The sequence below is a fragment of the Bidens hawaiensis genome, unplaced genomic scaffold (genome assembly GCF_021521415.1).
Source record: "Bidens hawaiensis isolate Kalapana, Puna unplaced genomic scaffold, B.hawaiensis_p1.1 tig00017131_1, whole genome shotgun sequence".
In the NCBI taxonomy this organism is placed as follows: domain Eukaryota; kingdom Viridiplantae; phylum Streptophyta; class Magnoliopsida; order Asterales; family Asteraceae; genus Bidens; species Bidens hawaiensis.
The window spans coordinates 1-8,972 of record NW_027492586.1 but is presented as its reverse complement, the minus strand read 5'-3'; positions in this window follow the sequence as shown (position 1 = coordinate 8,972).

Here is an 8,972-nt window from a genome sequence, read left to right as displayed (position 1 = left end):
GTGCCTCAGGATAAACCCCATTAGTTGAAATTTGAGGGTGTAACAGGGGAGGAGGGGTTGGAAACAGACATGAGGCATGCGAGACGCTTGATTTACACTATTCAATTTAATGGTAGATTGGTAGAAATTGAAGCTGACATTAAATCCCATTGAATCGTTTATGCCAGTGAGGGGAAATAACGATGGGGATCAAACAATGGTGGATTGAACGTCTTCATTTTTTTATTTTTTTTGAAAACGCTTAAGTACCTTCGATACTACTTTATAATGTAGATGTAGATAAATGTGGTTTTGACTTCTATTAAAAACAAAATACATGAACTTGGATGAGCGGCTTATATATTCATTTGATTCATATAGTATTTTTTAATATCTTTTTTTAATGTAAGACATCTATAGTGTATACATTTGACTTTCTTAGGGAAGATAAGGTGCTCTCGAGAAGAGGTGCGGTGTCGCCCGCTCCCGGAGGGAACACCGCCACACCCTCCTTGGCCTCGTAAAAAATCAAACCCCGCAGGGAATGTACTTGCAGCTAGTCCTGAGTTTTATTTTTATTATTTTGAAAACAAAGGAGATGAGGTGGTAGTCACGGTGTTTGATGGTGGCTTCAGAGGTTGCCTGAGATGATGGTGGCGTAGTGGTGGCTAGGGTTTTTTAATGAAGAAGATGACCAGAGCGTGACACACAGTATACCTCTATAAATTAATAATGTTGGGACCCGAAATATTTTATTATTTTAGCATGATATAATTATATCAATAAATTGATAATTTATAAATTTAAAGAGGTTTTATGTACGACCTTTAAATTTCCAAGTGCAATGTGCATTTACAAATTAATTGAACTTGTCAAGTTTATTGTTTTTGAATAAGTAAAAAGTTAGTTCATGGGTACCAAAAAATAAATTACAAAAACAAATTTCAACACATATTTCTTCTCCATGTACATTAAACGTTTTAGAAATTGATAACTATAAAATATCCTTACATCAACTATGAATTTTAAACTAAAAGGTGTTCAAAATCAGCCAACCAATCAATAACCACGACCAATCATCAGCGAAAAAGTTAGTTTAAGGGCACATTTCTTCACCACGTGCATTGCAAGCGACAACAACTCTTTATAACTTTTTGTTGCAATACGAGAAGACAATGTCCCAACTTTTAAATGCAATGAGGATATTTAATTTGAAATTTCAAAAAGTTAATATCTTATTATTTTATTAATTGTGATCCAATATTGCCCTGTTCCCAAACTTGAAGACTATACAACTATTAAGTTTATCAAAATTATTAATTTGTCAAGTATTAATTTATATATGTTTTACTTTTTCCTTTCTTTTCTTTTTTTAGTGTGAGAGATTGGCCTAAAAGTTGCGTTCATATTAGTTTGTAAAATGTTTTAATATCCCAATTATAGTCCAACTTCATTTATGTCAATGGGGCTGTTTGGTAGCCTCTTAACAGTCATTAAGAGGCTACCTCTTAATGGATCATAACGTCTGAATGGTTAAGAGGCAACCTTAAGTCTGAATGGTTAAGAGGTTACCACTTAATGGTTACCTCTTAACCATTCAGACTTAAGGCTACCTCTTAATCATTAAGATGTTATGACTCATTAAGAGGTAGCCTCTTAATGACTGTTAAGAGGCTACCAAACAGCCCCATTATCAAGTTTTGTGATTTTTTTAAAAAAATATTCATACAATGTTATTTTTATATAATGTTATGTTTTTTTATTTAAAAGTAATTTAACTAATTTAGTTAAATAAAACATAAAATAAAATGACTGAAATATGGATTTAGGGTAATAGATGATCATCCGGAAACAAAAGATGGTTGATGGCAGAATGACAAGACACTAACGTGGAGTAAAGAGGAATTTTTTCCTAAAAGAGTATTGGTAAGAAAATATTTACCAATTTGGTGTTTATTCAAAACTATTTACTAAAGAGTGTTCTTTTTTGTTGAACGATCAACTAAGTAACGCCGGGTACTCCGTACGCGGCCCCCATTGGCTAAATGTAGCCCGAGAAGGCCACGAGTCCGGACGGGCAGAGCCCTTAGCTGTCCACCTATTGAGGGATTGCCCGGATAAAACCCGACCCTCACACCCGCCAAATGGCACGACAGCGAGGAGCCGGTAAAACCGGTTGAGATCAAGACTCGAACCCTGGCAAGCCAAGATCATCCCTCATATTTTTCATTTAAATTGGTGATAATAAAGTTTGAACCCCCTACCTCTCACTAGTAAGTGAATGCCTCTACCATTAAGTCATATCCAATTTATACTAAAAGAGTGTTCTTAGATAATTTTTTGTTTCTCACTCCTAATAATTATGTTGGGCAACTCATATTTTAGTAATTAATACCATTAAACCTATTTTTTTAATTACTCTCAACCAAATGTGTATTTAACATGAATAATAAAAAATGGTAAGGGTAAAATGAATTAAAATTTTTTATATATTTGGTCAATCAAAATTTATCCATAATAATATTTGGGGATCTGAAGAAAATAAAAACTTCATTTTCAAGCTGTATAAAAATTTAAAGCAAAATAATAAGGCAAAAATAATTAGGCAAATAGATTTCCTAGCAAAATATAATTATATTTTCTTTCGGTAAGTTTTTTTTTCTAAAATTGTTTAATTAAGAGGGATGTTTATATCTTTTTCACACATAATGCGAAGTGAAGAAAAAAGTGACGTGGAGTCATTTTCATAATTACGTGAATTAATGCGTAATTACGCTACAACGTATTATTCAAATAACATGATTGTATTACGCTAGTTCATTTTTTTGAATTCTATATTTTTATAAATATAAAGTTGAATTATATATTTATTTATGTATGTGTGAGAAAAAAATTTGACTAAAAGAATATGCATAAAAAAAAGTTAGAATCATTTTTCGTTAAAACGATAGTGGAAGTTTTTGAAAAAAAAAAAGATATCATTTTTTTATGTTTTGCTAGGATATCGATTTATTTTATACTTCAATTTTTATACCGTTCGAAAACAAAGTTTTTATTTTTCCAGATTCCCAAATATTATATATATATATATATATATATATATATATTGAAAGATAACTTTTTATGCATTATTATTTGTATTTTATGAAGTGATGGTTGTATCTTCCCTCAAGAGCTTACACGTAAAAGTTTCATTTACACCTGTTGTTCATTTGTGAAAAAGGCTTTCTCTCTCTATGTTATATGGATTTGATTATCGGAGAACGCACCACCGTTTTATGGACCCTCTCTCTCTCTCTTTTGTTTGAGATATCGCCGGCCACGGGTGACATGTGGTTGTTTATGGCGGAGGAGGTGAGACCGTCAACGTTTTCGATTGTTGCGGCTCTAATTCGACTGATGTCGGGGTTCTATTTTGGAAACCCTAGGCGACGGCGATGCTTTGATTGTTTCCGGGTTTTGTTTTGGGGGTTGTTTGGCCTAGCTTTTATTGCTTAGCTTATGCCTATATTTTTAAAAGTAGCTTATAGCTTATTTTCTATTATTTGATAAACTTTTTTTAAGTGTTTGGATTAGCTTATATTCTACAAGTTGATTATACTTCTTAATAAGTTGTTAAATTCATCATTTTTAATTTGTTTTAGTAATAAAGTTGCTTCAATATTATTAATTCATCATCATTTGAAGGCAAATGAAAATTTATCCCCTTAAACAAATAAGCTTCTTCGTATAAGCTAAAAAACCATCTTCAAATAAGCTTATTCAAATTAGCTTATATAAGCTTATAAGCATAAGCTAAAAAAACTAAACCAAACACCAAATTAAGCTTATTTTATAATGGAAAGCTAAAAAAGCTATAAGCTTTGCTAAAAAAGCTAGGCCAAACACCCCCTTGGAACCCTAGGCGACGGTCACCGACCATGTTGACATGCGTTTTTTTATGGCAGCGGTGTATCTTGGTCGCAGAAATTATTCTCAGTCGCCGGTTGAGTTTTGGCGGTCATATTTTATGTTTTGTGATTTCGTCTATCCAAAAGCTAAAACGTGGGACATCGATTTGGATATGCCTACTGCAAAGAAGGTATGACAACATTTGATGGGTGACTTTTTTTTTCTTAACTTTTAATTAATGATCTGCCTTCATTATATATTGCCATTAATACTGAGGTGTTCATCAGGCCCGGCCCAAGGGGAGGGCAGGTTGGGCTCAAGCCCCAGGCCCACTCCCCTATAAGGGCCCATAGGTTTTTAAATTGTATATATGAATTATGGGCTCATTTGTTTTAAAGGCCCAGAAAAGATTTTCGTTTTTTCCATAACTTCCATTTCCATCATTGGTCTTCTGCTCTTCCAGGAAGTCAACCAGCAAAATATGCGAGGACGTGAGGTTAATTAATAACTTATTACGTATCTAGTTTTTAATTTCTTACTTGTTATTCACATATTTGTTAACTTTCATATTTATTTTAATGTTAAATAATTTCATATTTGTTAACTTTAATATATGTAACTTTTATCAGTTGATACTTGATAGTTAATTAGTTATGTTAATATTTGTTTTTTAAGATATTATGTCTTCTAAGTCGAAACACATTTAATTAGTTATGTTAATATTTGTTTTTAAAAATTATGTCTCCTAAGTCTAAACACTTGTCCGGTAGTCAAAAACATAAAAAGAGAAAAATAAAAGAAAAGTTAAGAAAGACACAAATCGTGAAGAATACGAAGATACATACGTTTTTCCAAAAATAACCTCAAAGTTCTAATATTAAAGAAAAAGATGTACATGTCGATGAAGATCATGAATTACAAAGAGTTAGTCGAGGGTTTTGCTTCCAAAAATGCTAAAAGAGCATTATGATTCATTTAAGAATTTTAGTTAGATCAGTTTGTTATCAAGAACTTTTGTTTATTATTATTATTATATTATTATTATTATTATTATTATTATTATAGGAGAGTTATTGAGTGTGTATTTTAGGGCCTTTTGATTTTCATGTCCCTGGCCCTAAATTTTTTTTGGATTTTCAGAGACGGCCGTGGTGTTCATCATCATATTACTATTAGATTATCATAAACCAAAACTATGATCATATATTTATATGATTTCTATTGGTGTGGCTTTTAGGCGGAGACGGTTGGTTGTGCCGGTGGTCCCGTGGCCCCTTGCCGCCAGTGTAAGATGGTGAGCTGCACTTTTTCTATTGCTCTATTATGACACTTAAAAATTCATCTACAATTTCTCTTGCTCTGTTGTGAATTTGAATGTATTCCATTATCATTCAAATAAAACTTCTTGAATAATTTGAACGAGTTGAATTTGACCCAGCAATGATGTTTATCTGAGCATGTGTTGTCTTGGATTGGGCAACTGAGATGTCTTGGTTGTCAATAGTAAGACAGACCACCTCATTACTAATATAATCTAATGGTGTTCGTTTGTGGCTATGATGATGTTTCGATCATAGGCATGGCAACTTATGTTGCAGCAATGGTGTAGAGCTGAACCTATTGTGAATCCGCCTCTCAGATTGGTTTATAGATATGATGATGTTCGGTTTCTAGCGTATCAATATTTGTTGCAGCCAAGATACCAACCTGAGCCTTGAGTTTACATTTTAATTCGGTCATCATATTTGTTTATGGTTGTCACTTGAATTATTAGAAGGGATTGACTTTGACTTTGATTGGGCTTTAAGAAGTATAATGGTTATGTATGTGATTTTGTCTCTTTAGATTGATCTATGGCTATGATGATGTTCGGTTTTTTGGTTGTAACAATGTATGTTGCAGCTGTGATACCAACCTGAGCCTAATCCTAGATTCTTTTACCTAAGTCACATTTTTTTGTACATTGTAAACGCTTAGTGTTTAATTGGGTCATCAGATTCGTTTATGGCTGTGATGATGATTCACACTTAGGCGTGGAAACTTATGTTGCAGCCGGTGTGAACCTGAGCCTATTGTGATTACGCCTTTTGAGATTCATTTTATGGCTATGTTGATACTTTGGCTTTTGGCGTGGCAACGTACATTGCAGCCATGATACCGTCTTGAGCCTTGGTTGGCAATATTATTTTAAGATTATTAAAGCCAAGCCATAACCTGTAGAGGTTCGAATAGCTTCAAAATTGTATATTTGTTCAAGGTTCGCATGATATTCACATACGGTATATATTATTTTGAGGTTATTTTCCTTTGATTTTTTTTTTATTTTTCATCAAAGTTTTGTTACCCTCTTGGTGACACAACTGTTTTGTGGTAATCCCATTTTAAATTTTAGTATATATATTTTCACATGGATTTGTCTTGGCTAATAAAGTTATAACTTTATGTTCGTTTTGGTGCTAATTCTTTTGATTGTTTTCTTTTGGTTGGTTTTACAAATACAATTAGATGCAGGTTTAAGATTACAAAGATAAAAAAGGTTTGCATCTACGGTTTAATATGATCTTCAATTTCCATTTCTGATTCCTTCTTGATTCTTCCTAATCCATTTGTTTGTATGATGTTAGGTGCAGGTGCAGGTGCGTTTAATGCTTTCGGATTCGCGAAGGACCTCTGAATTTGGATTTGTGGTATGTTTTTTTAATTGGGGGCGTCATGTGTTTATAAAATTGGGTTATTGTTGTAATTGGGTGTGGATTATCTTATTTGTAGGTTTGGTTGACCCCTTAAGTAAGATCATACCGGTACCATAGGCATTGCTTTTTTTGTTTTTGTTTGCTGTAGCATGCTCTGAATCACATCACTATCTGAAAAAACAAGCACAACTTAAACCATTTTCTTTTATAATTTGTGAGGTAGGTGTACTGATGTATTCTTTGTTTATTATTAGGTTCCAACCAAAACTCCAACTATTAATGGATACTGAAGAGTTGAGCACATAGGATTCTGTCAGTTGAATCTCTTTAAATAGCTTTGTTGCTTGATTTACATCCCATATATGGCTTCGAATAAGCTCTTACCGATGACATAATATACAATGGTACAGGCTCTTAAAAGAAAGCAAATTATTTTTTTTATATAAGCCCTATGAATACATATTAATAATATTACTGATGGTTAAATGCTTATTACTTATTCTCAGGCTTTGAGGGTTTCATCACGTGTTGCAAATAAAGATTGAGGTGAGTGTTGATTTGGTTATGGACAAAACGGGCGTGAGTTAAATTGTTCTGATTACAGAGAGTTTTTCAAGTGAAGTTGATTCCGGGTCGATTGTGGTTTTTCGTGAATTTAAACTTTCAAGTGTTTGCTATAAAGATTATCTCCCTCTGTTAACTTTTGATATTGAAGCCAAATATTAGTATGGTTCGTTTGTTTCTAAATGAGACTTTTAGTTTAGGTTGTATATTGGTGAAATTGACGGCTTTATAGATATCTTTTGATGCACACCATGTGCTCGATAAAAGGTTTTTTGGTTTTAGTATTCGGCGATGGTTACACAACCCCTGCAACGCGAGGGGTCGAAATACTAGTTATGGATAAATTTTGATTGACAAAGTATATAAAAATATTTGATTCATTTTACCCGTATAATTTTTTATTATTCATGTTAAATACACATTTGGTTGAGAGTAATTAAAAAATAGATTTAATGGTATTAATTATTTAAATACAAGTTGCCCAATGAAATTAGCGGGAGGGGGTGGTTCTATTTCCATCACCCATCACACTCAATGGGATGGTGACATCTCACCCGAACCAAATTCATCACTAGTGATTGAATTTAGTGAGGGTGGTGGTGTGATGTGACGAGGTTTTTATGTTTTTTTTGTGCAACTTAAAAAATAAAAACAATATTTTACTAGAACATATTACAACTTAAAAATAAACGTTACAATAAACAATCTACTCCTCGTCTGAATCCGCAAATTTCAAACTTAAAGAACCTATAACTTCAACTAGATCTCATCTCAACCGATGGTGAATATTCTCATCCCGCAAATCTAATTGCACATCCTCAGGAACGGGAACTTGAGTAGGAGGATCCGGGGTACCCAATCTGTAGAAATTGCACGTCCATATTTTTTTATTAACATATTGTGTAATATGATGCATGCATACATGTAGCTAGAGATCGTGGGTTTTTCATTGCACGAACCGGTCGACGAAGTATGCAACATCTACCCTTTAAGACACCGAAAGCTCTCTCGGCATATTTTCTTGTTGATTCTTGCAACTTCTTGAACACTTTTTCATTGTCCTCAACAGGAAACGAAAAGGCTTTCACAAAAACATACCATTGCGGGTAGATACCATCTACAAGATAGTAGCCGCGTCTGTAATATCTCCCGTTGATAAAATACGAACAGAAAGGTGCGGGTACCATCTGTTACGCTCTGAAACAACGGTGATGTGTACAGAACAGTGATGTCATTGTTTGAGCAGGGAACACCGAAATAAGAATGTCAAATCCATAAATCATTTGACGCAACCGCTTCAAGTGAGATGGTCGGTCGTTTGATATCATTCCTAACATACGCTCCTCGAAACTCCCGTGGACAATTCCTTCATTCGATATGTGTACAATCGATGCTACCGAGCATCCCTAGAAAATGTCATCTAGCCTCATGCGCGGCGTAAAGACGTGTAATGTCGTGTCTTGTTGGTTTTCGTAGAAACTCTTTGCCATACAATTTAATAATCGCGTTACAAAAAAATTGTAGACATTCACGTGAAGTTCTCTGATACATTTGTAAGTATTCATAGAATTGGTCGGGTGGGTTACCTGTCGCTAACTGACGAATAGCGGATGTGCATTTTTGAAGCGCCGTAAAACTTCGTTTTCCCCTCGCGTCGTAAGATTCTTGAAACCATTCTTCGCTTGCTTCAACGTCGGCTACAATCTTTAAAAATAAAGATTTCGGCAAACGAAACCGTTCCCTAAACGTCTCATCATTGTATTTCGACTCCTCCACAAAATAGTCGTTCATTAGCACTTCGTGGGCATATATACGATCACGATCCACCATTTTTTTCTTTGGACG